This window comes from Crocodylus porosus, unplaced genomic scaffold, assembly GCF_001723895.1.
Source record: "Crocodylus porosus isolate Cpor-Errol unplaced genomic scaffold, CroPor_comp1, whole genome shotgun sequence".
Classification (NCBI taxonomy): domain Eukaryota; kingdom Metazoa; phylum Chordata; order Crocodylia; family Crocodylidae; genus Crocodylus; species Crocodylus porosus.
The window spans coordinates 186,228,023-186,233,622 of NW_017728886.1; positions in this window are offsets into that span (position 1 = coordinate 186,228,023).

Here is a 5,600-nt window from a genome sequence, read left to right on the forward strand (position 1 = left end):
CCCCCAAGCTCCTGTGGGATACTCCATCTGCCCCAGTATCACAGCATTCACAAGCCGCCTGGTACCTCAAGGTATGTAGAAAAAACATTTAAAGCTGTGTCTATGTCTGAATCTCCGAATCCTTCTGAATCTCTCTGAATCAATTTGGAGGGTTCCAATTTGATTCAAAGAGATTAAAGATTCTCCTAATTTGATCTGGATTCGCAGATTTGGCTACTGAATTGGGCTGAATTGAAACAGGGACTGAAGCTTCACATAGCCCTAGTATATATGTATATGTGTGTGCACACAGCCCTGGTGTGTACACACACACACACACACACACACATATACATATTGTCAGCGGGTTCGCCAAGTACCCCCTCTATCCTCGTAATTCCTTCCTTCCACGACTTGAATCTTAAAGAAATGAAATAGGGAGGAAGTGGTTGTTACAGAAGAAAGTACCCACGGGAAGTACCACACTGAATAAACTTACTCTCAGTGCTTTTATTCAATGGCTCTCTGTTGTTAACAGGACACTCCCCTTGTGAGGGAGACTGCAGTCCAACGGGTTAATCTTGGGGGTCTCCAGCCTCCTGGCCAGCCCCCCTTCTAATGCTATAGTCAAGGGATGCTGCACCGTCTTTCACTATTTAACCTATTAGCGGCTTGTTGCGGCCACCATCAGTCCCGTCATTGTTGTTAATTAGTCGATTAGCGGCTTGTTACAGCCGCCGCCTGTGGCTTTCCTCAGCAGAGCCGGAGTATAGGCTCAGCCAGCAGGGAGGGGGAGGAGGCAGTGGCGGGGAGGGAGGGAGGCTGCACAGGCCCAGATGGGTGCAGGGTGGGGTGGGACATGGTGGTGGCTGTTGTCGGGGCTGGGCAGGAGGGAAGGAAGCAGGGAAGAGAGGGGGGATCACTGTGGCAGCGCCCCCTGCCTTCCAGCCCCGACAACATCGGGCAGGGAGGGCGAGACTGGGAGAAGCCCCGCTGAACAGCAGAAGCAGGTGAGGGGCGGGATTCCCTCATGCCGAAGCCTAGAGGAGGAGGCAGCAGTGGTGGAGGGAGTCTGTACATGGCCAGCCCCAAAGGGTGAGAGGGAGGTGAGGGGGGTGCATGTAAACACTCCCTGAAATCTGTTATTCTTGATGGGCAATTAGCTCGTGTATACACACACACACATATTATCTGTGTATAACACACACTATATATAATTGCTAAGTTAGCACCAAATATCAAATATAAAATGATCTATATATGAAGGAACTAAATTACAGTCCTTAGAATTTATTCGGTTTTCTGAGTGTATTGTCCCATTTTAACATGAATAGAAAGCATGTGTATTGTTCTGGATTAATGCTACATTTGTAGCAAACTTTATCCACCTATTAATAAACAGTTTTCCCTCTAAAAAACTTTCAGTACCAGATAAGAGAAATTATGCTCATACTTGGTACAGAAATTGACATGTGTATAAATATAACAGCATTTAGATCTACCCAGAAAAAAGTGATGAAACAACTAAGCTCTTATCACAGATATACAAGATAGATAAGCTCAACAATACTATTTGGCTGATTTATGCCTTAGTAGCAGTATAATACAGAATCCCATCTGTTAATGTATACCAGAAGTTGCAGAAAAGCTACCACACTTTTAAGACCACATCTCTTATCTGATCATACAAAAGTGTGCTAAGTGCACCACACATTCCCAGGATGGGTACCCAACATAGGATATCTGAATCCATGACAAGGTACTTGTGTGCGGGAGGGAGGAAATCCTTGTTCCTGCCCCAGGTGCTCCAGCAGGACAGGAGAGCCCCTGTTTATCTGCTCTGTCCTTCCATGGGAGGACAGGGGATTGGGGGGTATAATTAGGCCTGTGCAAGTAGGTAGCTATTCAATCTGGCCACTTTGGATGCCAGCAATCCAATGCAGAGTTTTGGACTGGGTTCCCACTTCAATCTGGCCGAAGCAGATCGAAGCTTCAGAGCTGCCTCGGAGATCCAGCCATAGGGTATAATGGGGAACCAATGCAGTATCTATAACTTTGTTTTTTGCCTGATTTGAATTAAACTTGCAGATGTGGTAGCCTCTGCTGAGAGCATGAAGCCTGCCATGTTTCAAGGAGATTGGTGCAGGGTTTTGGGGGGAACTGCACCCCAAATATTTGAAAGAAAAACTCATGTCAAATCTATACGTTACACCACAGGGAGGTGAAAACTGCAGGGATGGTATCCCCTGCTGAGGCCACAAATCCCTGACAAGTTTCAAGGAGATAAGTGAAGGGGTTGGGGGGAAACTGCACCTCAAGGTGCGGACAAGCAGAACTTGTGACATGGGTGACACTGTGTATGTTAAGGTGCAGCAGGGTGAAAGCTGCAGGGATGCAGGGTGAAAGCTGCAGTGATGTGCCTGCTGTGGCCACAAAGCCTGCCAGCTGTCAAGGAAATAGGTGCAGGGGTTCTGGGGCCCTGCACCTCTAGCTGCTGACAGGCAAAACTCGTGACATGGGTACTTGTGCAACTGTGTCTGTCTTGAGGAGGGTGGGGTGGGGGGGAGAGAAACTACTGCTTGCCTGGCTGCTAAGCTACTGTGTTACCAGTTACCAATTAATCATGATTCACTCAGGGACCAGCTCAATACTACATAACAAGTTAACAAGAATGGATTAACACCTACAAAACCACAGACTAAGGAAAGGAAATAATCGATACAGACAATCAACTGCCCCAAGACAGACACAGTCAGTTGCACAAGCACCCATGTCACAAATTTTGTCTGTTAGCAGCTAGGGGTGCAGGGCGCCCTGAACTTATCTCCTTGAAAGCTGGCAGGCTTCGTGGCCTCAGCAGGGCTAGCAGGTCTGCAGCTTTTACCTACCCTTTACTTTAACACACACAGTGTCACCCATGTCACGAGCTTTGCCTGTCAGCAGCCAGAGATGCAGGGCCCCAGAAGCCAGGCTCCCCCTGCACCTATGTCCTTGACAGCTGGCAGGCCTTGTGGCCCCAGCAGGGGCCACCACCCCTGCAGTTTTCAGCATGCTGCAACTTAACATACACAGGGTCATCTATGTCACGAGTTTTGCCCATCAGCAGCTTGAGATGCAGTTCCCCCCAGACCCCTGCACCTATCTTCTTGAAACTTGGCAGGCCTTGTGACCTCACCAGGGGCTACCAGTTTTCACCCCACCCTGGTGTAACACATAAACATGACATGAGTTTTGCTTTCAAGAATTTGGGGTGCAGTTTCCCCCAAAACCCTGCACCAATCTCCTTTGAAACTTGGCAGGCTTCATGCGCTCAGCAGAGGCTACCACACCTGCAAGTTTCATCCAAATCAGACAAAAAAACAAAGTTATAGATATTTCACTGACTCCCCATTATACCCTATGGCCAGATCTCTGAGGCGGCTCCAAAGCTTTTCTGAAGTGGTTCGGAAGCTCCAAACCACTTCAGAAAGCCTAAGGAAGCTAGCACTTCGATCCGGACATGCTTCTTCAGATGCCAAAGCGTCCAAAGCTTCTCCCCTCGGTATAATTCTCCTGCTGTATGCTGCTGCGTAGGGAGAATGAACCTAAGGATCAGAACTATGCTGGGGCAGGGATTTCCTTCTTTTTCAGATAAATTTACACTAGAGATGGTGCAATGCAGATTGCTATCACACAATGTGTTCCTTGCTGCATGTGCAAATTAAAGCTGGATAGCAACCAACTATAAAGTTAGTACACATTTTTAGGTCTAACTTTATATGGTTGGAGCTCTCTATTGTGTTATAGGTACTTTACACCTGTAGCTAATGTCAATTAATTGCACACTTAACCAGTTAATTGAAAAATAACTGTAACTTGTAGAGGAGGGCCTGTAATGGGACAAACCCGTGAGGAGCTGTAAACAAATATATGGGGTTTTAATACCTTAAAAGGGAAAGGAATTATTCAAGACAGTACTAGAGATCTAAGTAGAGATAACAGGATGTAATTAGAAAAGGTAACAAAAAGGCAGAAAACAGGAATTTCTTCAACACAATGGGATCCATTAGAATGTGAAATATTCTTGCAGTAAAACGGCAAATACTTCATAGCTGGAGACATCTGATGAGACTGGAAGAGGTAATAGAAAATATAGTGGAAGGCATAATCTTGCATAGCATAAAAGCACAAGAGTTCCACTGCAATATTCCAGTATCTAGTTATATTAGCAGCTCTGTGCAAATGTTGACTCTCCTGGTACTGATCGTATGCACAAAAGTGCATAAGCTTCCTTTTATAATACTGTAAATCAAAATTAACAGAGAGATATTGGACAGAAAAAAACATCTCTTATAAAATTGTTGTGTGAAAGATAAACCAAAATAACATTCTGAAGAAATAGGAGGTAATATTCCATACATGACATGTACAAAGCTCTTAGATTTTTGGATTCATATTTTGAACTATTCCTTAGAATGATAAAGCAGAGATTTAAAAGGACCAAATGAAACCACAGTTCAATGGGCAGCTCATCCAAGGAAGGAAATGCCCACTGGCATGCTGAAATATTGTTCATGTAACTTTCACTTTAAAAAAAATGCATACTGTATCTATTACACCTGCTATACACCTCTGCTATATAACTACTTTCAAGATACTGATGAACTTAATTACACCATTCTTCTGTAAAGTAGGGTAGCACTAATCCCCATTTTACAGAGACCTGAGGTACAGGGAAATTCCATGACTTACTCAAGATCAGAAAGGTAATCTGTAGCAGAAGTAGGAAAGGAACCAATATCCAGTTTAACCACCCACAAGCATTCAGCAGCCATGAAGCTAGCACCCAAAACTCAAGGGTTTTGTTCAAGGATCATCATAATTATACAAATAATAATAAAAGTGTCGTTCTTTTTATGTGTCACTTATTATTTGAACTTCAGAGTACATTTGGGTCATTTTTTTCTAATTTTATCTACACCCCAGGGTACTCCAGATTGTACCAAGGCTGGGGCAGGGGTAAACTCCCTTAAGTGCCTTGGGCTGCTGGCTTTGCAAGGGTTGCTCAGCGGGCCAGCAGTGGCAGTAGTCCCCCTGTCCCCCAGTGGGCTTAGTTTAAAGCCCAGTGAAGCAGGTCAGCCAATCTGGCTGAGAAGAGCCTTCTCCCCAGGGGAGAGAGGTGGACGCCATCTCTTCCCAGCAGCTCACTGCCTCTCTCGCCAAAGAGCGGGCTGTGGTCATGGAAGCCAAAGCCTTCCCTATGACACCAGTGCCACAGTCTTTGGTTAACTACGTGGATCCTCCCCTCTCTCCTCAGCCCATACCCCAAGATTGGGAGGATCAAAAACAACACAACCTGTACCCCCAGGCCCTTTAGCCCCACTCCCAAATCCCTGTAGTACCCCCAGGATACTCAAGGAGCTGGCAAGCATCATAGCCCAGCCTCTGGCACAGATCTTTGAAAACTCCTGGGCACTCTGGTGTAGTGCCCGAAGACTGGAAGAAGGCCAATGTGGTGCCGATCTTCAAGAGAGGGAGAAAAGTGGATGCGGCTAACTATAGGCCCATCAGCCTGACTTCTATCCTGGGGAAGGTCTTAGAAAAGTTTATTAAAGAGGCAATCCTTAATGGACTGGCTGAAC